The sequence below is a fragment of the Melospiza georgiana genome, chromosome 34, assembly GCF_028018845.1.
Source record: "Melospiza georgiana isolate bMelGeo1 chromosome 34, bMelGeo1.pri, whole genome shotgun sequence".
Classification (NCBI taxonomy): Eukaryota; Metazoa; Chordata; class Aves; order Passeriformes; family Passerellidae; genus Melospiza; species Melospiza georgiana.
Genome location: NC_080463.1, coordinates 549,139 through 575,373, shown reverse-complemented (window position 1 = coordinate 575,373; position 26,235 = coordinate 549,139). Strand labels below are relative to the sequence as shown.

Sequence of the window (26,235 nt, the reverse complement as noted above, 5' to 3'; positions counted from 1 at the left end):
TTGGTTGGGGGAAGACCCAGAGACAAGGCCCACAGCAAGGCACAGACATCCAGAGGGTTCAGTTGCCCTTTTCTCTCTGGAAGGATGCCAGGATGAGCATGAGAGGTGTCTCTTCTGGGTACAAAGCAAACTCCACAGGCTACAGGAGACTCTTGAGGTCACATTTCCAGGTGGCAGGTCCAGGCTTTGCACTTGCACCAAAACAGATGGATTTGTGGCCAGACAAGCCACTGCATAGAGTCCTACCAGGATTTTTAAGTGAAACACTTTTCCCCTTCAGCCTTTCCTTCCCCTGAACATTTTTTGTGTGCTGTAGCAAAATATGAGATGGAATTTGGGCTCCAGTGGGTGTAATTGCTGAACAGCCTGCCCTGGCCAGCCTCACCGCTGCCAGAGCGCTGCCCACAGCCACTTTCCTGCTGACACAATGAAATGCATTTTTACAGCCCAAGACATGAGTCATGACCCAGCCTGAGTTCAGAGCAAAGCATTTTTTAAGTACTTGTGACTCCAAAGAGGCTGGAGGGGAACCCTGGGCTTGAGATAGGATAGCATCATAACTGCAGAGTTTCCCCAGTCACATTTAAAAATGTTTTTTCTCACCCATTTTGTGTGCTGGGACGTGAAGACTATTGTAGGACCTGTTCTGCCATGTCAGCATCAGCCTCTGAATTGCTGTGAGGATCAGATGAGTCCATCTTGCAGTCTCTTATCACCAGCAGCACAAATCCTATTTCATTCACTGCCAAAAAAAAGAGACTCATCCAAAGGCTTTTGCCATCAGTCCCTCGGGGGCTCTGGAGCCATAAGTGGGATGCAATGAGCCCGGGGCCATCCCTGCTCTAGAAGGGCTCTGCCGGCGGGGATGCAGCTCGGGGTTCACGGGTGAGCTGCTGCCCATGCAGCTCTGGCACAGTTCGGGGTCAGGCCTGCCGAGTGACAGCCCCTGACAGTCCCTGTGCCATGTCCCCAGGAGTGATCTGTCCTGGCACAGCTCGGGGTCAGGCCTGCCGGGTGACAGCCCCTGACGGTCCCTGTGCCGTGTCCCCAGGAGTGATCTGTCCTGGCACTGAGGGCTCAGCACCCGCTGGGTGACAGCCCCTGACAGTCCCTGTGCCATGTCCCCAGGACAGCTCTGTCCTGGCACAGTTCGGGGTCAGGCCTGCCGGGTGACAGCCCCTGACAGTGCCTGTGCCGTGTCCCCAGGACAGCTTTGTCCTGGCACAGCTCAGGCTCAGCACCCACCAGGTGACAGCCCCCGAGGGTCCCTGTGCCATGTCCCCAGGACAGCTCTGTCCTGGCACTAAGGGCTCAGTGCCCGCTGGGTGACAGCTCCTGATGGTCCCTGTGCCGTGTCCCCAGGACAGCTCTGTCCTGGCACTAAGGGCTCAGCGCCCACCGGGTGACAGCCCCTGACAGTGCCTGTGCCGTGTCCCCAGGACAGCTCTGTCCCCGTGGGAGCTGTGCCAGGGTGAGAGGGGTGATGCCGGGGGGTGCTGCCTTTCACCCCCGTTATTAACGGTGCCGCTCGGCACCGACGGGTTCTTCACAGCATGCCGGGCCCCTGGGCTGCCCTCGCTCGCTCCCGCCTGGTTAAATTTGGATTAAATCAGCGAAGCCAACACAGTGATCAATTCCCAGTGCTCTCCCCCGGAGCCGGGCGCAAATGAGGGGAAATCAGGGAGGAGAATAAAGCCCGGAGTGAGGGCACAGGGACCTGCAGGTACAGGAGGGATGTGAATGGAAACTCAAGTTTTCAATGCCACCAGCTCAGCTGTGACTAGGCAGGGACAGCGAGCCTAGGGACGCTTTTCTAGAAGCCATCATGCCAGATGATCTGGGCAGGGGCCTTTATGGGTGCTCAAGCCAGGATTTAGGTGAAAAATTGGCCAGCACAGAGGGCCACGCAGGCAGCAAGGGGACAGTTCAATCCCCTGCCTCCTCCCCATGGAACAGAGACCGGTCACAGACACACAGTCCTGGTTATCCCCCAGCAAAGTCAGACTCCCTTGGCCTGGAGCAGTCACTCCCTCCCAGGGCTGAAGGTTTCAGATCACTGGACAGCTGTGGGCAGCACCATCCCTGCCTCTCTGGCTGCCTCCCCCAGGAGCCACATCCTGGCTGCCACCTCCTTGTCACTGCATTTGAAGCACGTCCACATCACAGCACACACGGGCTCAGGAGCAAGGCCAGGGACAATCAATAAAATGCCTCCCCTAAGGTGGAAATGAGACCACCCATCTCAGCAGTGTCACACCACTAAAAGAGAGGGGATGGTTATGAGCCATTATTCCCTGCACAAATGGGCTTTAAATTCATCATCCATCACCAGCACCCAGCACTGGATGTTCCAAAGGTGTCCAGCAAAGCCTTTGTGGCTCCTTTCCACCATGGCATGGGTGACCACAGTGCCCATCACCTGGAGATCCTCACGGAGCCTCCACACCCACACTCTGCTGCTGCTCTGGGAAGAAATCAGCCCTGCCAAACATCAGCAAGACCAAACGTGCTGCTTTGGGGTCTCAGGTCTATCTCCCTGGGGTGGGATCATAGGAGGGCAGGGTTCCTTAGCTGCCCCACTCCTCCTGGCCTGGCAGGGGAATCGGGTTGTTATGGAGCAGCAGTGAAAGCCTTTTTCCTTCTGGAAGCCCTTGAGGCTGCCAGTCTCAGCTGAGCCGCCGCTTGCCAACAGTTTTTCATTTCATCTCTGTTTCATCTAAACTTTCCATTGGGTTCCTCAACCATCTGAGCTGCAATGATAAATATGGAAATAAAGAGGCATTTACAGCCCCTCTCTTGGGCTGATTCTGTGTATAAACAAGCTGTGCTCACAGCATCCTCCTCTCCACAGTGCTGATTCAGGAGCAGCAGGGTCTGCCCAGGACTCAGTGGGCACAAGGATTTGGGGGAAATCCCTGGGTCAGTGTGGGGAGAAAACTGCAGCAAAAGGAATGGGGCAAGCAAGGCCCACAGGGACTTCTGTAAAGGACTAGAAGGGAAAGAACAACAGCTGAAGGGCTGGATGTACAAAGTATGAAGAAAGGCTTTAATTTGCACAGAATCTCTTAATCCATTAATCACAGGGACATTTGTGTATGAAAACCTCCCTCTCGTTTAATACTATCTCAGGTTTGTCCAAGAAGGTCATAACTGTTTGGCAGGGGAGTGGGAGGGGCGAGGTGGGACAGGCAAAAGCCATGGGCTTGTTTCCAGGGAGAGATCAGCCATTAACAGCATGGAGCCAGCCCAGGGATGAGCAGGCATGAAAAGCACTGGACATGGCAGTCCAGGAGTCACAGTGGCACTGGGGACACCAGTCCCCTGAAAGAGGATGTCCCAGTGCCTCTTGGCTCTCTGGAGGTTGCCTGCAAAGGCTGGACAAACTTGCCTCGGTGCCTGGAATAGAGGGTTTGGGGGTTTAAGAGCAGACTCTGACATCTTCCCCTCCCCTCCACCGCAGTCATTTCCTCTTCATTCGCTGCTCCAGTGTTCCTTTCCTCACCCTGCAGAGCTGGATTGTGAGGATCATCCTGGAGGCAGGGGGAAGCTCTGGCAGCATAGCATGGACTGATCCATCCCCTGATCTTCACCTGATGCTTCTCTCAGGTTTAACCTGTTCTGCTTTAATCCCACATTCTTTCTCAGCAAATCCAGCCTTGCACCAGACCAGCCAAAGTCTCCTTGTGTCCCATGATGGTCCCACAGACCTCAGAATTCCCTGACAGCCAGTGGGTAAACATAATATCTACAAACCCAGCTGCCTTCCTGGAGCTGTTACCTGTGTTCCTCAAGGGAGGAAAGCAGGAAAAATTAGTATGCGGCTTCTTCCTCGAGAAATCAATGCGATCTCAACTCACTGTGAAGTTCCCTGACTGTTAGAGATGCTGCACTGGTAAAATCTAACCCTCAGAGGAGAAAGGGTGGGAAAAAAAGAAAGAAAAATAAATTCCAGTGACTAGACAAGTCTAAAATGTTGCAGAAGGCTAAACTGCCAGGGCTGGGGCTTGTTTGGAAGTCCCAGAGTGGAGAGGGCTGTGCAGTCCAGCTGTTTATCACCCCACCAAGAATCAGCTGTAATTGTTAATTCTAATTAGAACTGTTGGGTAAAAATGTAATCAAGAGTTTCCATTAGGAAAAAAAGAAAAAAAGACATTTCATCTAAATTAAAAATTTTGTTTTTTAAGAAAGGGGGTAAATGTTGAAAATTTTGTAACAACTCATTTCAGCATTTTCAAGATGAAAAGGGATGTATTTTTGCTGTGAAATGCATCATCAATTCAAATTGTTTTATCTTACAGTCTGAAGAGCAAAAAATAGTTTTCAAATCAAAGCAAAACTGGTATTTTTAGGCATTTTCTTTAAAAAAGCCTATCTGGAGGTTTCTGTCCTAATTAAGAATGATTATTGGTTTTCTTTTTTTCTTAATGGAATAAGCTGTTCCTAGTTAGCTCTGCTCTAAAACATTGGGTTGATGTTGATGTGCCCACCCATGTGCCCCAGCACCTGACCCCAGGGCTGTGCTCACACCACCCCACTCTGCGTGTCAGCACTGCCTGAAATCCCTGGGGTTTGAGTCAGGCTTTATAAAACTCACAGAACTAAAGCAAATTCCTTGCTGCCAGGAGACCTGGTGGGGCACTGGAAGGACACAGGTGTGTTTGGTGGGCCTTGTGCAGGTCTCAATTCCTGAGGCAGGCTGATTGTGGTGCCCACAGTCGGGCAAGGCAGCTGCAACCCCCCCTTGTACGTTTGACCCTGTGGCTGATGCCATGGAATTGCCACAGATCCCAGCAGGGGTTTGCATCCTGGGGGATCCTCTCCACACGATTAGCAGATCACCTTTATCACACTGAGACAGTGGCTTGGGATCTTGTAGATGAATAGCAGAGCTTGTGGTTTGTGATCTGTCCTCTGGCTAGGAGCACTGAAGGAGAGGACAGAAAAGATGGGGGTTAAATAGGAGCTGGGAGCAGAAGGGGACACCAGGGAAGGAGACTGGGCCAAGGAGAAGCTCAGAAGGAGGAGAGGAGGGTGGAAGAGGAAGGGAGCAAAGCTCAAGGCTCTGCCAGAGATAAAATGGAAAAAGGAATTGCTGTGCAGCAGTTTCAGCCCAGAACAGAGGGAACTGCACGGGCTCCTCGAGCTGCCCGAGGGCATTTTGAACAACAAAACCAGCAAGCTCTGACAGGGCCAGGAGACCCAGGCAAGAGTGAATGGACAGAGGGGCTGCAGGGTCCCACAGGCAGGGTCCCACAGGCAGGGCACGCTCCTGCCCAGCCACATCCAGAGTGGCACTGCCCTTGCTGCTGCTGCACCGCCCCTCTGGCAGCCTGATCGGGGTTATGTAACCTTTCCTGACTGCTCTTTCCCCCGATCAAGTGAGGTTGCTGCTCCAGCTCCCTGCAAGGAGCAGCCGGAGCAGCCTTTCCTGAGCTGCCCAGAGGGACACAGCCAGCCCCAGCCTCCGAGGCAGCTGAGCAGCAGATCCTGCCCCACCGCCACCCCCGGGGAGCTGTGCTGGCAGAGCTGGCACCCAGGACATGGCACCAAGCCCCGGTGGGAGGCTGCAGGCCCTTGGCCAGGTAGGGAGATGGTTGGATCATGGGTTCTTCCTGCAGGGAGCAACTAGTGAGTGAAGCCTGGAGCACCCACTCACACGTGGGAGCAGACACAGGGGATAACACACTGCACCAGTGCTTTATGCACCTAACTCAAAATAAGCTTTCTTTTTAAAAAACATATCTAAGAAGAATGATTTTTCTCTCTCTCTTTTTTTTTTTTTTTGTTATTATTTTGAAGTTATAAATTATTGAAACAAATTATTCTCACTACTCTCCCAAATCATTCTGAGGCAAAGAAAAGGCAGCTCTACCTTCAACACTGCTTTGTAACAAAATGAGTCAGATTCATTTTGCTCATGATTTGCCCTTGGCTCCCTTTGTCCATGTCTTAAACTACATCCTGGCTCGGTCTGATTAGCAGCGTGTCCTCGGAGGCAGAGGAGGCCCTGCAAGAACCCGAGGTATTGCAGGTCAAGATTAAAGTGCTCTGCATGACATTCACTGTCAAAGCTGTAACTGGCTTAACTCAGTGCAATTAGATGGCTCAGGGGTTACACAGTAACGGCAGCAGTGTTTCAGTGCAGCTGATTAAAGCACAGCCCTGGCGTTAAAGGATGTGATTAAAAGGCAGTGTCAGGGCTGAGACCTGGCAGAAGAGCTCAGCAGGCAGGGTTAAATCCACAGCTTCTTCTGGGGTTGGACACCCCAGGGCCTGGAAAAGATCTCCAAGTATCAGCTGAGCCAGCTCAGCTTTTAGGTCTGGAATGCCATCTTGTGATGGCAGTGGGGAAGTGGAAATGGCCCCTCTGTGGAGGCAGAGGAGATGATGGAATTACAGAATGGGTTGGGTCAGAAGAGACCATAAAAATAATTTTATTCCTCCCCCTGCCATGGCAGGGACACTTCCCACTGTCCCAGGCTGCTCCCAGCCCCAATGTCCAGCTTGGCCATGGGCACTGCCAGGGATCCAGGGGCAGCCACAGCTGCTCTGGGCACCCTGGCAGGGCCTGCCCACCCTCACAGGGAACAATTCCTGATTCCCAATATCCCATCCATCCCTGCCCTCTGGCAGTGGGAGCCATTCCCTGTGTCCTGTCCCTCCATCCCTTGTCCCCAGTCCCTCTCCAGCTCTCATGGAGCCCCTTTAGGCCCTGGAAGGGGCTCTGAGCTCTCCCTGGAGCCTTCTTTTGTCCAGGTGAGCACCCCCAGCTCTCCCAGCCTGGCTCCATGGCAGAGGGGCTCCAATCCTGGGAGCATCTCCATGGCCTCTCTGGACTTGCTCCAACAGCTCCAGGTCCTCCTGATGCTGGAGCAGCTCTGCAGGGGTATCTCACAAGGGCAGAATAGAGGGGGACCATCCCCCCCTCACCTGCTGCCCACTCCTCTGTGGGTACAGCCCAGCACAGGGGAGTTTCTGGGCTGCCACTGTTGGCTCATGTCCAGCTTTTCATCCATTATATCCTCCAAGTCCTTCTTTGCTGGTCAATGAGCTCTTCTCCCAGTCTGTGCTCATCTGTGGGGTATCCCTGACCTGGGTGCAGCACCTCAAAGAGGAAAAGGCACCATCGAGGCCATGGCTGCCCTGCCTTCTGCTGTGTGGGAGCCAAGCAAGGCTGGTGTCACTCACAGGGCGGTGCAAGCACCAACACCCATGAGGTGTCATCATCACGGGCCCCAGCCATGACAGACACCAGGGGGATAAAAGTTCTTCTCACCAAAGCCTGAACGTGCTTGGCTGTGGGGCTGGAGGTGACCACCATGATAAATGATGATGTACATCCACAGATCTTTTCTTCCATAGGTTTACTGAATTTTCTTCCTCTTCCCACAGTACTACTCTGTCTTTTTCTCCAGTGACTGACAGTGTGGCCAAATGGTGTTGAGCCAAAATCTGATTGGTACAGAAGGATCACAGTAGCAGCCCTGCAGTGCCAGAGCTGAGCAGTGACGAGGGGCAGGCAGTGAGCCCTGGGCACAGGTGTGTTCAGGGCTGAGGTGACAGTAAAGGATCTCTCCTGCTGCCACAAGAGCTGCAGACATCAGCTACATGGGGGATGTCCCACCCCAGGCTTGGAGCACACGTCTTTTGAAGCACTACAGCTCCATGCCAGTGCAGATCTCTTGAGTGGATGCACTGTGCCAGCAGACAGTGCTCATGTCCTGGTTTAACCCATCCTGCTAATTTATGGGAGCAAAATCACTCAGATGTGATTCCTCCTTTATGCTGCAACTGAACATTCACTCAACAGAGGTTACCCAGGCTTCTGGAGCCAGTTGAGTTGCTTTGAACACAAGCTGCAGGGCTGTGCTGGGATGCAGGGAGCTCAGGGGAGGCTGTGCCTAGACTAGAGGAACTCTCCAGGAGGCTTGCTGGGCTTTTGTTTTGTACTAACTCATATCTCTAATCTGGCTTGGAACAAAGCTTCTCAGTCCTTTCAGGCCTTGCCACGACACTTGCAGGAGAAAAGGAGGCTCTGTTTAGTGGTCAGCAAGCCAAGATGAACAACAGGGACTGGCTGCAGCTAATGCAGAGAGCACATTCCTGTGACAGAAAAGGGCTTCACCCCCATGGCAGAGCGGCTCTGCTGTGTTTCATCTGGTTTGATGCTTTTCACCCAAAGTTCACAAATGATGTGCAGGCCTTTGTTTGAGCCCCCCTCCAAGGCCAGCAAGCAGAGAAAAAGCTGTGCACACAGAGGGAATCCGTACTGGGAAGTGAGAGACTGGTCCTGGCACTGAGAGTTGCTGAGTTCTGGTATTTGGCATTCAGGAAGCTTTTGAAGTATCTCCCCAATCCTGCTGAAAATGTTTTATTAAGGAGACAAAGCATATTCATTTGGGCCCCATGCTGGGCTAATGAATTAAACAGTTCTAAACTGAAGCTGTGGCTTAGGGTCTTGGCAGAGTCATCATCCATGCCTGTGTGGGCACGTGCCCTTGGCCATGGGCAGCGAGACCCCCGGGAACAAGAGCATGAAGTGTTCTGTGTCTGCTCTTACCTGTCTCTCCCCAGACAGGTTTTGCTGTGTGCACTGGGCATAGCTGGGAAACCTGTTCCTCACCAGGTTCATCAGTGACAGGGGAAGCACCGAGCTCCTTCTGCTCAGCACCAGCCTCTGTCCCTGCACACAGCAGTGTCCTGGGCACAACAAGCTCAGAGCTTCCCAGGACAAGGGAGGATCAGGCTGAGCTGGAGAGGAGCACCCCACATCCAGGAAGAATAGCTGCCTGCTTGACTGAAAATAGACCATGAAATATTTGAAGAAGACAGAGCTGGAGTGGATGATTGCCTGAGGCAAGGCACAGCTCCAGCTGAGTTCACTGCTGAGCTCTGAGAGCATAAGCACATGAGGAGCATGGGGGAGGGATGCCAGGCTTTCTAGAAAGGCCTTCAAGTGTCTCAATGGAGCACAAAGCACAGAGAAAAACTTCCTTTGAATGGATCCCCAGCGAGGGAGTTACAGTTACACTGCTGTGCCCAGACATGGATACACAGAGCACTGGGCTGATATTACAGCATCCAGTGGAGGTCAGGGAAGGTGTGGAATTGTGCTTCTCCCAGCAAGGCACTTGGCAGCACCACAGCTTTTTCTCTGCTTATTTCAGGGCTGGTTTTTTGTTTCTGAGCTGACACTTCTACCTCCTGTGCCTGAAGTGGGACACATCAGGGGCAAGCAGAGGCAGCTCACCAGCCCTCTGCTTCCCATGAGCCGGTGCTTGAGTTCAGTTCTCCCAGCTCCACAGATCGTGTTCCTGCTCCGGCTCTGTCAGGGATGCTGGAAGTGTCCAAGGCCAGGTCGGACAGGGACTGGAGCAACCTGGGACAGTGGAAGGTGTACCTGCCCATGGCAGGGAGTGGGACGAGACGATCTTAAAGTCCCTCCCGGTGCCTGATTACCGAGGGTTTTTCCCCGCCCCGGGGGGAGCGGCCGAAGCGAGCGGGGCGGTGTCTGTGGAATCACCCCGGCAGCGTGGATAGGACTGCGCCTTTTCTGCCCCTGCCGCCGTGTGGAGATGAAGCGGTTCTGGGGGGCTGGGCTTCTTCAGCTCGCCGCCATGAGGGCCAAGAGCGGCTCTGGCGGGCCGGGCTCCCTCGCCATGAGGGCAAGGAGCAGCTCTGGCAGGCTGGGCTCGTTCAGCTCGCCGCCGTGAGGGCAAGGAGCGGCTCTGGCGGGCCGAGCTCCCTCTCCATGAGGGCAGGGAGGGGCTCTGACGGGCCGAGCTCCCTCGCCATGAGGGGCCACCGCCGCCAAGAGGTGAGGGGGGGGGGGTACAGGGCACGGGTGGCGGCGGCAGCGGGGCTGGAGACCGGGGCTCCGGGGCAGGAAGGCGCCACCTGAAATACTCACTGTCTCCTATTTAGCTGTTCGGCCGGGGGACTGGGGATGTTGCTCGGCTGTGCGGTTCAGCATTAATTCCTCAGCCTTTCGCTCGGTGTGCTGGCTTTTGTCCTCTGCCACAAGCCAGGCCGCTGCTGTTGAGCTTTGTGAATACAGATTGAACTAATGGCTTATTTGTGATGTTTCTGCTGTCCTCTCTTTAGGCCTTCAGCCGATGACCGATGGCGGTGACCCGCCCGAAGGAGCAGCTCTGAGGTGCCCCGGCCCCGTGGCGTGTGGAACCCCGAGCTGAGCTGTGCTGAGCTGTGCTGGGACAGCCGGGGAGGCGCTCCGGGAGGGAACTGGAGCCTGCGAGAGCAGATGTGAAGGGATAACCTGCCCGTGGGACCCAGCAAGAGCTCTGGAGCCACATGGGTGAGGTGTGACCGTGAGCCAGCCTGGGAAAATGGGCAAAAATGTTTTGCTGTCTAAAAGGCCTCTGCTGCCTCCTGTGCTAGCCTCAGGTCCTCAGGGTGGAAATAGCATGGTTTATCCAGAAATAAGTTTAGCTTATCTATTCCTCTTGCTGGATGAAGCCTTGATGAGAGTAGGCATCATCAGAAAAGTGCCTCCACGTTTTTTCTGCACTGTAAACCCCCCAGTTCTGGGGTTTTTGTCTCCCAGCAGTAGTCAGCTGCTCGTGGCTGCTCAGTGCCTGTGCCAGTGTTATGCTGCTGGGAGAGAAAGGTGCTGCTGAGCTTTCCTGGCACCAGTGAGGCCATCCTGGTGCTCAGTGGTGCCAGGTTTTGGCAGCACTCTGCATGCCTGAGAGTGGAGTAACTCCTGCCCGTGGAGACAGGTGACTAGACTGTACATGTTCATGCAGCAACAGGCAGCTTTATTGAGATCTAACTTCCTTATATAGATGAGAAGGCCCATGAAGGTAATCCTCATTGGCTGAGCCAGTTACTACTCAGCTAACCAGCCAATAGCAGCCTGAGTCTCCAATGGCCTGGGCCTGCTCTTACTGGTCGAATTACATAAGCAAGGTAATTATATAATAAATCACTTATGAAGTTGGAATTATTTATACTGTGTGGCCTACAGGCCAGATGTAGAGCATCACAGAGGAATAGCTCATAAATATGGAACTTGTGTGTGTCATAAAACCTCTATAGCTCATAAATATGGAACTTGTGTGTGTCATAAAACCTCTGTTCGCATGATGTTTGGGGCACTCGAATGGAGGAAGGATCCTCCAAGTGATCAGTGCTGCAATAAAAATGAATGCTTTTTGATACTCAAACTGTGTTAGAAAGTTTCTTTTTGGGTGATTTCAGTGTCAGTTCCACAAGGCCCTGTAGTTTCACAGTGGCCCCTTGGTTCTAAAGTGGCCTCAGTCGCACAAGGCCCCACAATGTCCAAAGAGTCCCCTTAATTCCTTGGGGTCCTGAAGAGCTACAATGGCCCCTCGGCTCCATGAGGCCCTGCAATGTCACCCTGGGGCAGGAGGCCAGGAGGAACTCGTTCCCCACACGCTGCAGCTCTCTGGGCCAGCTGGCACCAACACCTTCTCCCAGGCCAGCACTGCCGGGTACAGCCAGGGCCGAGCCACACTGCAGCTCCCTGCAAACCACGGCGGGGGCTGCGAGGCCAAAACCTGAGTCACAGACAGTTTGTCACTGTTCCTGTCTGTATCTGACCAAGAAATGTCCCATTGTGGGGTCTCCTTTCCTGCAGTCACTGCAGTACTGGGACCATCCCTGGAGCTCTGAGCAAGAGAAATGGCCAGCGCTGTACCTCTGCACTGACTCAGGGATGGTGGGAAAGGCTCTCTGGGGTGGCTGGAACCATGGAAAAAGGACAGTTGGGAGCACAGAGGGAAACCCAGCTGGGCTGCTGGACTGGGGTAAGACATCTCTGTCTGGGGGAGAAGTTGGCTGTGAAACTCCATCCTGTGGATGCTCACGTGCCCAAGAGTTGGGCACTGAAGAGCATCACAACAACAGACAGGAGGATGGGGCGGCCAGGATTAAAGTGCCTCAGGGGGGTCTGGACTGGCCACACAAGGGTGAACCCTGGACACCATCTCCAGGTTATCCCTGACTGTGAAACATGGGCTGAGATCAATCAGGGCCAGGCCAGGCAAAGCCCCTGTGGTGTGGGGGGGCAATGGTGGGAATATAAATCTGGGGCGACATGTGGTCTTGGTAGTAGGTGTAGTAAATTGGGAGCACCATTCCTAAACCACAACAGCCGTGTCAGAACCTGGCCTGTCCCTGCACTGCCCCCGCTCTGCTGCCCCACAGCTGCTGGATCAGGAAGGGCAGAGCCATGGGGGAGGAAAATGCACAGGGACTCCTCCTGGGAGCGACCTTCCATCCTGATACTCAGACCCCAAGGCAGAAACCCCCATCCTCAGCTGGGAGGTCACCATCAGAGTCTCTGCCATTGTCCCACTTGGTGAATCTTTCACACTGAGATTTTGGTCCTTCCTTTCAGTTTCTTTACTTTTGGGGCTTTTAATGATTCCTCCATAAACATGGCAATTCATGTCCCTAATATGGCAATTCTTTCCTTTTTATGAAAGTGTTGGTAATTAGGCCACATTAAAATGCTGGCAGGATGTGCATAGGTATTTGCAGCCCTGTGGAGAAGCAGTTGGGATATAAGAACCAAAGAAGTGTAAAATGGTTTGAGTTTGAAGAGACCAAAAAGAGTCTTTGGTAAAACTCCCATTACCCAGGAACACCTTCACTCGTTCAGGTTGTACAAAGTCCCTGACCTTAAACACATCCAGTGATGAGGTTTCAATTCTGAGGGCAGCTTATGCCAGTGTCCTGCCACCATCATCAAAAAATATTTCATCCTTACAGAAAATCTAAATCTGCCCTCAGTCACTTAAAAGATACAGTGTATTATTCTGTATTATATTCCCCAATACAATCTTGGGCAAAAATGTACTCAGCCATTCCTGGACTTAAATCACATCTCCAGGGCTGAGCACCTTTGAGAAGGCCCAGAGATCTCCCAGGATGGGATTTGGAGGCCCCAAGAACATGATCACTGTATGGGAACTGGAAGTCCTGGGTTCGGTGGAGACTGAGGGCAGAACAAGAACAGCCTGTGAGGATGACAAAGGTGGATTCAAATATATTGGACCTCTTGTTCACAGTGGAAATTAACCTGAGATAGAAATAATGTCACCAAGTGCAGCTGTGAAGACGCAGAATGGAAACAAGGAGAGATTAATTTCCCTCCCAGGGCAGGGCTGTGGCACAACACATCTCCCAGAAAGAGTCTGGGTCAGCCCCAGGCTTTGTGTGGGCAGGCAGGAGGCAGAGCTGTCAGCAAAGGAAGGGCCCAGCCAGGTGGGGAAGCCGGGGGATGCCAGCAGCCTGCAGGGACAGAGGCGCAGGGCAGGGACACCGTGGGACAGCCTGGGCTGCACAGGGCACAGGGATGGGCAGCAGCTGCAAGACAGCCCGGGCAGAGCCAACTTGGGCAGCACTTTGGCCATGGCTGCTGGGTCTGGGCCTGAGGCCGGAGCAGGAGACAAGTGACCCTTGCAGGGCTGGGGCCTCATTGCCTCCTTGTCCCTGCTCAGCAGCCTGGCAGGGGCCGCCCCATGCTCCTGCCCTTGCCATTGCACATCCCCACATGCCAGTGCCCATCCTGGGAAGAGCCCTGAGCAAGGAGGGAGGGACAGGATCTGCCTGGCCAGGGGCTGGGGCTCAGGCCTGGGCTCTTTGCATTCCTCAAACACATCCAGGTGTGCTCAGCACCATAGACACCTTTGCCTTGTTTGTCCCCAGCTGTCATCACTGCCTCCAGTGTTCTGCTCTAACTGGAACCTGGGGAAAATTTCTCATTTGTGTCTCTCAGAGGTACCCATTAAAACTTGGAAAACTTTGGAGTTTCAATTTAATTTTGAGTTGTTGAGAAGTTTTCTGAACACTCTCTCAGGGACTCAGTTTGATGTAAATAACACCAAATCCCCAAGAGTCTCATTTAAGTCCTTGTGCTGTGTCTGTGCTGCTGAGCTTTAAAGGAACAGCTCTTCCCAGGGCCAGCTCCTCTCCCAGCCCAGCAGGGCTGAGGGCTCTGCCTGCAGGCACTGAGGGGACAGGAGCCAGGCAGAGACGGGCTGAAGGCAATCAGGATTGGGAAGACAGTGAGCTGAGACTTCACTTGGGGAAACATCTTCACAGCCCTGTGCATGGTGAGTGTGTGGGTGCAGGGCAATGTCCCTTGCGCTCCTGGAGGGATCTCCTGAAGCCAGCACACCCCACAGCCTGGGGGATGTGTCAGGAGGACTCTCCCAGTCTCTCTTTGGCACAGGAGCAGGAGGAGGAGGAGGAGGATGTGCTGCAGAGCGGGGCTGCCCTGGGCACCGTCAGAGGGACAGGGCAGGAAGGCTCCTGCTGCCAGGGACAGCTGCAGGAGGTGAAGCTGGGGCTGCAGCCAGGGCTGCCCAGGGCTGTCCTGCAGAGCAGCTCCTGCAGCCCTCAGGGCTCTTGGCCAGCAGGGCAGCTCTCAGCCTGCCTGGCAGCTCCCCATGGACGCTGCAGGGAAGGAGTTGGAGGTGGAAGGAGCCATCCCCATCAGGGCAGATTCCTCCTGCTGTTGAGATGGTGCTGCATGGCCAGGGCTGCTCTCAGCTTTCTCCTCAAGGGAAGGGAAAGGGGCTGTCAGCTTTGGCTGTGTCACTGAGACTCCTGTACTGTCACCCTGGGCATCAGCAGATGGGCCTCAGATCTCCCTCAGAAAGCGCCTCCTCACTCTCCTCTCCCTAAAGACAGCAGCAGCAGCACCTTGGCTTGCAGCATCTCTGTTTGTCCGCCCTGTCCTTAAGGCCCTGCTGCCAGGGAGATGCCCCTGGGCAGTGCCCTGTGCTGGGAGGGGTCTGCAGGGCAGAGCTGAGCCCCCGGGGCTGTGCTGGGCCCTGGCAGCACTGGCAGGCACAAGGCTTGGATAGAGAGAAACAGCTCCCAGTAGGCACAACTCCAGGCAGCAGAGAGCCGGACCAGCCCTTGGTATCCTTTCCTGTTCATGTGCATAGGGAAGGAGAGAAGGGTTTGGATAAAGTTATTTTTAAACTGGAGAATTCCAAGAGTCTACTGTATTTTTCAAGAAAGATTTAAGTGTGATCATGCTGAAATAGAGAGAGGTTAAATGAACAAAGGGCACCTGTGTGGGACCAGCAGGTCTGACTGCCCTGTGGCACAGCGAGCCTGTTTTCCCTCTGTGCTCCCCAGTGTTCAGCCTGAGAGCAATGCTGAAGATAAAGCAGTAACTCAGAAGGAGCAGAAATCCAAAATCAAAAATAAAGAAATTAAAGAAAATTTCCTTCAAAACAAGATAAATATTTTGAGGGGATTCCTAATGAAAGAGCATAGGATGGACTCAAGGAAATCTGTCCAAGCTTGTCAAAGTCTTCTTTCAACAGTTCACTATGCCCAGAGTGAAGGAATGTCCAACAGCAGCTCCATTAGGCACTTCCTCCTGCTGGCATTGGCAGACACGCGGCAGCTGCAGCTCCTGCACTTCTGCCTCTTGCTGAGCATCTCCCTGGCTGCCCTCCTGGGCAACGGCCTCATCATCAGCACCGTAGCCTGCAACCACCACCTGCACACGCCCATGTTCTTCTTCCTGCTCAACCTGGCCCTTAGCGACCTGGGCTCCATCTGCTCCACTGTCCCCAAAGCCATGCACAGTTCCCTCTGGGACACCAGGAACATCTCTGACACAGGATGTGCTGCTCAGCTCTTTTTCTTTCTGTTCTTTACTGGAGCAGATTTCTCCCTCCTGACCATCATGTGCTATGACCGCTATGCGTCCATCTGCTAACCCCTGAACTACAGGACCCTCCTGGGCAGCAGAGCTTGTGCCCACATGGCAGCAGCTGCCTGGGCCAGTGGTTTTCTCTTTTCACTGCTGCACACAGCCAATACATTTTCGCTGCCCCTGTGCCATGGCAACGCCCTGGGCCAGTTCTTCTGTGAAATCCCACAGATCCTCAAGCTATCCTGTTCAAAATCCTACCTCAGGGAACTGGGATTTCTTGCTGTTAGTGTTTCTTTAGTATTTGGTTGCTTTGTATTCATTGTTTTCTCCTATGTGCAGATCTTCAGGGCCGTGCTGAGGATCCCCTCTGAGCAGGGACGGCACAAAGCCTTTTCCACCTGCCTCCCTCACTTGTCCGTGGTCTCACTGTTCCTCAGCACTGGATCATTTGCTAACCTGAAACCTCCCTCCATGTCCTCCCCATCCCTGGATCTGACCCTGTCAGTTCTGTACTCGGTGGTGCCTCCAGCCCTGAACCTCCTCATCTACAGCCTGAGGAACCAGGAGCTCAAGGCTGCAGTGTGGAGACTGATGACTGGATGCTTTCAGGAACATTAAACTGCTGATTAATTTCTGCAAATAACTTATAATCAAATTATTCTTTAAAAGTTATTTTGGGTTTGGTTGTGTTTGTATTTTTACTTTTTTTATACTGACCACAAAAAATTTCATTTCTTCTGACATTTCTCATTTTGTTTCTTTCCACCTTCCCTGTGCCCACAGACTGTGTCAATGAGGGGCTGTGCTCTCAGTGGCTTTAAATGAACTAAAGGATGTCCCAGCAGAGTTTTCTGCAGAGATGCCCTTTTGTTGCCTTCTCTGGAGCTGCAGCAGCAATGTCTGTTTGCAGAGCTGGGGGCAGATCAGGGCTGGCCCAGCAGCTGTGCCCAGCAGCAGCAGCACTTGGTGTTGCCAGTGCTGCTGCCGTGGCCCTGCCCCGCTGCCCTGGTGGCCCTGGTGTTGCTGCAGGGCCTGAGTGCTCTCGGGGCCGGGCACAGTCCTGGGGGTGGCAGTGCCGGGGCTGCAGCAGGGACAGGCCATGGGCACTGCTGGGGCAGCACTGACGCCTCAGCCCAGGGCCTGGGGGCTCCAGGCTCCTTGCCCAGGCTCTCTCAAGAACACGGCCAGGCCAATGCTCAGCACAGAAAAGCCCCGTGAGCAGCCCCAGGCTGGCTGTGGGCAGGCAGGGGTCAAACAGCATGGCTGGGGCTCTGCAAGGGCCGTGGGGCAGACGGGAAGGAGCAGCAGAGCAGGGGCTGATCCATCCCCAGTGCGCTGCACAGCCCAGGGCAGCGTCCCAGAGCGTCCTCATGGAGCTGCCAACAACATCCCCCCTCTGCAGCCCTGGCCTCTCCCCCAGCTCACACAGGTGCCCCATCCTTGCAGGCACAGACACGGCAGCACTGGCTCAGCAGCCCCTGTTTGCATTGCACAGAGCAGGGGGAGAACCCCTATGCTGTTGCTGTGGGGACATGAACCTGAGGGAGCACAAATGCCATCAGCCCCTGGGGCCAGCAAGGGCTGGGGGACACCAGGGAAACCACTCAGCTTTGTCCTGGCCACTGCAGTCAGCCAGAAAGTTTGTTCCCATCAGCTGGGAGTTTCCTGTGCCACTGCAGACACTGTTGCTCAGAGCCAGGGCTGCCTGGCAGCCACCCCCAAACTGCCCTGAGCATTTCCTTGGCTCCACCTTTTGCTTTCTTTCCTCTTCCTGATACAAATGTCTTCCCATTGCCCACCCCTGTTCCCTCCCCTGCAAACATCCCATCCCTGTTTGCCCTTTCCTCTCTGGCCCCACTCCCCATTGCAGTTCCTGACTTGGCACCATGGGAATGTCCCTTGGGCAGCAGGATCATCCTACAAGTGCTGCTGGAATTGTCTGCAGGCTCCTGCAATGCCTCCTGCTGCTCCCTTGCCAGAGGCACCCCAGGCCAGGGGGGCACATCTGGGCTGCTCTGTCTGGCTCTGGGGCTCCCTGTTCTGGGCAGTGAGGAGGAGCTGCAGAGGCTCTGCAGGACTGACAGGATGGGCTTTGGGGCTGGCAGGAGAAGCTGAGGGACTTGGGCTGCTGGAGCTTCTGAAGAGGAGGCCCAGGTCTCCTCCTGCAACTGCTCCAAGGGTGGTTCCAGAGAATCCCAGAATCAGCAAGGGTGGAATAGACCTTGGAAATCATCAAATCCAATCTGTGCCCTGACACCACCTTGCCTCCCCTCAGACTCCTCTTCTCCAGGATAAACAATCCCAGCTCCCTCAGTCACTCCTCACAGGACTTGTTCTCCCGACCCCTCACCAGCCTTGATGCCCTTCTCTGGACATGCTCCAGCCCCTCCATGGCCTTCCTAAATTGGGGCGCCCAGAACTGGACACAGCACTCGAGGTGCTGCCCAAGCAGTGCTGAGCACAGGGGAAGAATCCCTGCCCTGCTCCTGCTGGCCACACCATTCCTGATCCATAGGAGTGCCAGTGGTTTTCTGAGGGAAATGGTGGGGAGAGGGTGATGACAATGTATTATTGATTGTCCGCCATGAAGGGTCTTGGTTTTCACATCTGCTCAGAATGCATTAGAAGGTGTTGGGGGCTAATATCAAGTGCCATTGCTGATATCAATCTATAAAGAGGAATAGAAAACAGGGAAAAGCAGTTCACTTTGCATTGTTTTCAATGCACTATATTCACTTTGAATTAACTTTTGAAGTCTGTTGAATTAACAACAGAAAAATTGAAAATTTAAATTATTCCCAGTGGCTTGTCTTGTTCAGATGTCTAGAAAAAATATTTTATGCTTTTCTCACTGAATTCCTGAACTGAAGAGCTCAGGAAAGAAGAGACCCCTGGAAGAGGAAAATTCATCAGCAACCTCAAAGTGGCTGAGGATCCATCCCCATCAGAGCAGCAATGAACAGAAATGGGCACAGCTTTGTGGCTGCCCCAGGTCTGGAATGGGCCCTGGGCCCGGAGCAGGAGCAGCTCTTGACGGCCCCAAGGCCGGGGCTCTTGTGCTGCTCCTGAGGACTGAAGATAACCGGGCAAGCCAGTTCAGAAGCAACGCTTATTATCTCCTGATCTCCCTTTTCCATTGCCTCTCTTGCCAGAGCAGCTCAAGCTTCCCGTCGGTCCCTTGCAATAGCCCTCACTAGGTCGTTTTCTGGCCCAGGGATCGGCTGATTGATTTTCGGGAGCTCATCGGGGGGTCTTGGCCATGGCTGCTGTTGCTCAGAGGGTGCGGGAGCCTCAGAAGCGCTCTGTGTAGCCTGGCTTGCTGAAGAGGGTGGCGAAGCAGGTAATAAAGCCGTTCTCATTGCAGGGGTTAATGGTAATCCCCTGTCCGGATCGTATCCTTTATTACACCCATGAGCGGCGTTAGCCTGCTGGGCAGCCTTTTTTTCGGCCTGAAACTGCAGTAATTCATTGTGAACGACCCGTCATAATTTACCTAACTTCTTGGCAGTTTTATCACCCTCTAAAGTAGCCTTCCATAACAAATCACTGAATTTACGCCATTCCGTTAACTCGTGAACCGTGTGGGGGTTAATAAAAACTCCCCTAGCATATCCATCAGCCAAAAGCCCTGGTAAACCCTTCTGCAAATCTATCCCCTTAACCTGCTGTTTTTGTAAAAAGGCAGTAAATAATTCATATGCTTCTTGCCTTTCCATACCTAAAATCGTCAGCGCTGATTGCAGCCTCTTCAAGGTCCGTGCAGCATGTAGCAGTCCAGGCTCGCCTGTACAACACCCAAGGCACAACGCGTCTCAGCTTCTTTTTTATCCCTTTTTCTTTTGTTGCGTTTACTGCCGGCAGGGCTGCTCGGACCTGACCCGTGTCTTTGCTCCTTCATGGTGCGTTGCCGTATCAGGATCAGGTGTCACCATTTGTAGAAGCGAAGGGAGACAACCCATCCTTTGATCAGCATCGAACTCTGATTTATTGATCCACCATGCACATTTTATAACAGTGTTAATTAAGTTCATACATATTGCAAAACCCGAGCTCATCATTGGTTACCGATTACACATCAACCCCTCCTTTTGTTTTCAATACCCGTGGTTTGTTATTGAGACCAAGACTTGTTTTCTCATCCTGTTATGAACCATTCTCAAGGCCTCCATGTTTGTCACTTTTGCTTTCCCATACCAGCCAAGGACAGAATATTTACTTGTTATTAAAATCAGCCTGAGAACTCTGCTGTTTACAGAAATGTGCCTGAGAACTTTGTTGTTTACAGAAACAGGCTTGAGAATTGCTGCTTACAGCTGCCTTTTACTTTTCCATCAGCTGTATATGATTATGGCATGTCTGAACAAAACTCTATAAGCCATGTCTGAGCAAAATTCTCCAACAAATTCCCCCTTTTTTCTTTTATGCACAAGGAGGTTAGTCTGCTAGGGTTTTTCTATTATTCTACTGACCATATCTTGAATACAATAAAAAAATACAAGGCAAACTAAGTAAAAGCATTATAAGCACACTTAGTATCTCTATAAGGTTCCCCAGCTGAGCCATAATGTCCTGCCTTATCAGGCATTGCACAGTAGCTGGTAATTGGACTAAGAAAAGAAGGCTGTTAGTTGTTGTCATTCATGCGAACCAGGAGAGGAGGCGAACAGCTAGGGCTAATAATGCTGGAATTGACCCCAGTGTCCAACAAGCCTGAAAATTATCCTTTCTGTCCTTTAAATTCCACTTCCACCCTTTTCTTGGGTTTCTCAGAAATGTTCAAAGTCAGTAAGGTAAGTCCTCCGGTGAATTCAAAACCATTTCCCCCCTCTCTTGTCCTTTTACAGTCTGTAATCCCTTAGTCATTTGGCTCATGTGGCACCAGCTGAGCAATTCTCAGTCCTTTGTTAATTTGGAGTGGTGGAAAAGGGGTATGCACTTAAACTTAAAGCACTTAAAATATTTAAACTTAACAGAACTTAACATCACTTAAACTTAACAGAAATTAAACTCAACAGAACTTACATGTAAAATCACCTAAATTTAACAGAACTTAACTTTAACAGAACTTAACTGACTTTAAATTCTACATAACTTAAACCTAATATAATTTAATCTTAACAGAATCTAACTTCACTTAAACTTAATAACACTTAAACTTAACAGAAATTAAACTGAACAGCACTTAAACCTAACAGAAGATAAACTTAACAAAACTTAACCTTAACAGTATTTAACATTTAACAGCACTTAATAGATAATTTAACTTAAACTACTTAGCAACGGATAAAACTTACTGTAGAAATAGAATATAGCATTTACTATAACTTACTTACAGGCCTGATTCTAAAATACTAAGATGAAACAACTTTCTTCATTTGTTTGCTATAGCATTTTTACATAAGGAGTTTGTTTAAGGTATACCTGTGGAAAAATTCTTTTGCATTCAGTGCTTGCCTTTGCATCTATCACATCCAAGCAAATCTCAAAGAACATAAAAAGCACACTCACTACATCTCACCCATACAATCGCTTCAACACATTTTTAACATTTTTAAATTTTTCAAAATACAATTTCAGAGTTTGATGTTCCACCGACCGAGCCATGTTAATGCGAGCGATTCTGACAGCATAACGGATGCTAAGTCAAATGGGCCAAAATTTGACCCACGCATTCAGTAGGCTGATTTCTGTTTCACAGTCTCTGCCAGGAAGAACAAAAGGTCTTTTTAACTTAGGCAAGGAACGTCTGGATAGTAATGCTCCTTGGTGTCGCTTGTTTATTATCACTGGTTCTTAATTGCAGTAGGGATCTTTTCTTTTTGTTGACAAGAGTCACATTTATTACGGCTGTTAGGTCTAACACTGAAGCTTTTTGCCAGCTGCGGGGCAGAGAGAGAAGCGCTGGAAAAGCGCTCTGGTCCCCCGCTGCTTGTGTCAGAGGGTGTGACCCCCCCACGCTGGGTGAGGCGTGCGCTCCATCTGCGCTGAAGCCGTGGCGGCGCGGGTCACTCCCCCCGCGGCGGCTCCGCTCCCCCCCGTGGTGGCTCCCTGTGGTGTCAGGTTGGAGACAGGAGAGGGTGCTGATGCTGCAGCGACGATTTGAGCCGGTGAGTGGTCCCTGCAGTTCGTACTTCCCGGTCTCTGCTTGCAGGCACTCGTATTGTAGGTGTCCGAGTGGCATTTTTGGCCCCAGTTAGCCGTCGGAGGCAGTGCTGCTGACGTTTGAAGAGGTGCAAGAGCAGCTAACACCTGACTTTGAGAGGATTTTGCCTGTTCTTGTAAGTCTAGCCCTAATTGTTTGATTGCATCTACTACAAAGGCTTCTGCTCCTGTTGGCACCAAAGCCATCCTCTCTAATGCCTCCTCTATAGTCCAATTGGCACCCAGAGTATTAAGCACTCTCCTAGTAGTAGAATTACAATTTTGGAGAGCACACTCCTTGAGTAATGCCCCCCTAAGATATTCTGGCACCCCAGCTCTTTAAATTGTGGCAGCAGCCTTATCAATAAATGACCCAAATGACTCTTCTGCCCCTTGCTTAATTCCCATATACATGGGTACCCCTCCTGGTTCCTTTACCCTCTCTATAGCAAGTCTAACTAACCTCATACCCTCCCGGCACTTCTCCTGGCCCAATAGAGCTTGTGCCTCGGTACGAAGAAAAGGTCCCAGGCCCATAAGCTCATTAACAGTGATGCCATGGAGGGGGTCACCTGGCTGCCTCTGAACTGCCACACACATTAACAAGCCCTTGCCAATGAGCATTAAATAACAGCTGCTGATGTTGAGTAAAAATCAATTTAGCTAATCCACGACAATCATTAACGAGAAGGAGGCTAGTGTCAAAAATATAATCTAACATTTGTTTGGCTGGCTCACTTTTAACTCCAAACTGACTAACAGTAGATCGTAGTTGAGACAACAATTTCCAATCAATAGCGGTAATAGTCGCCTGCATGCCCCCCCCCTCCTGAGGACTGAAGATAACCGGGCAAGCCAGTTCAGAAGCAACGCTTATTATCTCCTGATCTCCCTTTTCCATTGCCTCTCTTGCCAGAGCAGCTCAAGCTTCCCGTCGGTCCCTTGCAATAGCCCTCACTAGGTCGTTTTCTGGCCCAGGGATCGGCTGATTGATTTTCGGGAGCTCATCGGGGGGTCTTGGCCATGGCTGCTGTTGCTCAGAGGGTGCGGGAGCCTCAGAAGCGCTCTGTGTAGCCTGGCTTGCTGAAGAGGGTGGCGAAGCAGGTAATAAAGCCGTTCTCATTGCAGGGGTTAATGGTAATCCCCTGTCCGGATCGTATCCTTTATTACACCCATGAGCGGCGTTAGCCTGCTGGGCAGCCTTTTTTTCGGCCTGAAACTGCAGTAATTCATTGTGAACGACCCGTCATAATTTACCTAACTTCTTGGCAGTTTTATCACCCTCTAAAGTAGCCTTCCATAACAAATCACTGAATTTACGCCATTCCGTTAACTCGTGAACCGTGTGGGGGTTAATAAAAACTCCCCTAGCATATCCATCAGCCAAAAGCCCTGGTAAACCCTTCTGCAAATCTATCCCCTTAACCTGCTGTTTTTGTAAAAAGGCAGTAGATAATTCATATGCTTCTTGCCTTTCCATACCTAAAATCGTCAGCGCTGATTGCAGCCTCTTCAAGGTCCGTGCAGCATGTAGCAGTCCAGGCTCGCCTGTACAACACCCAAGGCACAACGCGTCTCAGCTTCTTTTTTATCCCTTTTTCTTTTGTTGCATTTACTGCCGGCAGGGCTGCTCGGACCTGACCCGTGTCTTTGCTCCTTCGTGGTGCGTTGCCGTATCAGGATCAGGTGTCACCATTTGTAGAAGCGAAGGGAGACGACCCATCCTTTGATCAGCATCGAACTCTGATTTATTGATCCACCATGCACATTTTATAACAGTGTTCATTAAGTTCATACATATTGCAAAACCCGAGCTCATCATTGGTTACCGATTACACATCAACCCCTCCTTTTGTTTTCAATACCCGTGGTTTGTTATTGAGACCAAGACTTGTTTTCTCATCCTGTTATGAACCATTCTCAAGGCCTCCATGTTTGTCACTTTTGCTTTCCCATACCAGCCAAGGACAGAATATTTACTTGTTATTAAAATCAGCCTGAGAACTCTGCTGTTTACAGAAATGTGCCTGAGAACTTTGTTTACAGAAACAGGCTTGAGAATTGCTGCTTACAGCTGCCTTTAACTTTTCCATCAGCTGTATATGATTATGGCATGTCTGAACAAAACTCTATAAGCCATTTCTGAGCAAAATTCTCCAACAGCCCTGGGCAGATGGGATGGCAGCAGGGGCTGCAGAGCTCTCAGCATCTCAGCCCAAGGGGAGCAGGGCAGCCAGGGAGCCTCCTTTGGCCTTGGCCAAGCACCTTCCCCCATGGCTCGGGCTGAGTCCTGTGGCAGCTGCAGCTGCTGCTGTGCCCTTGGCCAGGGGCTGAGGCCATGGGGCAGTGCCCAGAGCAGCCTGGCCTGAGCAGAGCTGTGGGGCCAGAGCCGGCTGGGCTGGGCTGGGGAGAGGCCCTTGGTGCTGCCCAGAGCTCAGGACAGCTGGCAGAGCTTGCAGGGAGCTGGGCTGGGCTCAGAGAGTCTGGCCCAAAAACCATCAGTATCCATCTCAGCCTAGCTGAGCGTGCAGGGGCAGGACTCAGGCCAGGCCTTGTGGGGCAGGGCCCGCGCCTTTGCAAGGCACTGAAAACAGGCAAGTGGCCCAGAGAGGAGGCTGCTCTGTGCCCTTTGGTGCATGGACAGAGCAGGGAGGGTGCCCAGGACATTTGTCAACACCAGCCTCTGTGCCCATCCCTTGGCAGCCCTGGCTGCTGAGCCCAGCTTTGGCCTGGGCTGAGTTTGGCTGTGGCCCAGCTCCATCTTCCTGCGGGGCTCAGGGCCTGTTCCCGGCCATGGCCAGCCCTGGCTGCCTCTCTGCTGGCCCAGAGGCCGGCAGAGCACAGGGCAGGGCTGTCTGTGCACCCCACAGGTGCCCCGGGCTCTGCAGGAGCTGGCAGAGGCTGCCCAGCAGGGAGGCCATGGGGCACAGAGCCCCAAGGCTGCTGTGGGCACCACGGCACAGGGGCCGTTCCCAGCCGCAATGCTCCTGGCCTGGGCTGGGCCTGCACAGGGGCTGGGCCACCATGGCTGGGCCAGCACAGGGCCACAAAGGGGCCACGCAGCCGCTGCCGGGGCTGACAGCAAGGCCAGGCACACACAAGCAATTGCTGAGCATGGCCTGCGCTGGCCAGGCCTGACTGTGCCAAAGGCAGAGCTCAGCTGCCCTTGGGGGCTGCAGGAACAGTCCAGAGCCCAAAGAGCCTCCATGGCTGTGCTGGAGACCAAGGCTGCAGGAGGGAAATGCAGGGCTGCTGTGGGATGGGGAGGGCATTGAATTCCAGCACACACCTCAGCTCTCTGATGATCCCAGCACCATGCTGGGCCCTGTTTCACACTGGAGCAGGGCAGATGTTCATGGGACAGGAGCCCTGCGGGGCTTTCAGGGACCTGCAAGGTGCTCTGCTCTCCCTCGGTGCTCTCTGAGAGTTCCAATCACATCTGGGCACATCAGGGCACAAGTGGCTCTGCCTGTTCATGGGCACACAACTGATGCCTGCCTGAAAAGGGGCACAGGTGTTAATCCCTATTTATTTTATAATATGGAAGCACATTTTTGTTATCTGCGTCATTTGAGTACTTTTAAGACATGACAAAATTTTCCCACCAGGAGCAGCAACTTCCTCGAAGTTTACTGATGGCAGGAAAGGAAATGCTGATCTTCCCTTCTACTTGCATCACCAATATTTTGTTTATCATCTCCCTTTGCCTTCAGATGTTTTCAGCTCTCCTGTTTAAATGGCCATATTGAGTATATATCTTCACTAGACCAGCTGGATCTTTGTCCTTCCCACTGCTCCCAGGTTTCTTCCTGCAGGTGCTCTCTGATCATTCAAGTGCCTTTCAACTGAGAGGACCTTGGCTCTGCACAGGAGAGCTCTTCGTCCCCTTTCTCTCTTTTCCTCCATCTGGGAATTTAGAGGGCCCTGACTTCAGCCTGTGACTCGTGTGTGCAAAGAGTAAATCTGGGCAGAATCGGGGCAGGGAGGGTTTGGGGGGACCTTGGGTTCTGTGCTGGGCACAGAAGGTGTTTTCCATTGCTCTGAGACTGTCTGCTGTGGGAAGTGGATTTAATATCCAGCAGAGGAATGACTGTTGCATTGATGGAGCTGTGCCTTCCCTTGGCTTTGTTGGCTGACAAGAAATGAACATCCCTCTGTGTCTCGGGCAGCTCCTTCTCCAAGGAAAGCAGGTGGGAGTTGGAGCCAAGGAGCTGAAAGCTGCAGGTGCAGCCTGGGCTGGAGGGAGCTCAGATTTGCACAAGGCTGCTCTGAGTGCCAGGGCTTGGATGGGGGAAATGGTGGGGTGGGGGTAGGGACAGAGTCTGATTGATTGTCAGCCGTGAAGGGTATTGATTTTCATCTCTATTCAAACTGCATGAGGAGGTACCTGGATTCCGTGTCAACTGGAAATTGCACATATTAATTTA

At 52.4% G+C, this 26,235-nt stretch overlaps 1 protein-coding gene and 1 non-coding gene across 2 annotated transcripts in view; one reads left to right on the top strand and one right to left on the bottom strand.

Moving 5' to 3' along the window:
• LOC131095372 (zinc finger protein 850-like) overlaps nt 1-26,235 on the bottom strand; it is a 503,603-nt gene that overhangs the window by 427,264 nt on the left and 50,104 nt on the right. The window lies entirely within an intron of this gene.
• Nucleotides 10,560-10,763, top strand: LOC131095387 (small nucleolar RNA SNORA74). Its single transcript, XR_009115869.1, has one exon. It is a non-coding gene; the product is annotated as a small nucleolar RNA SNORA74 (small nucleolar RNA).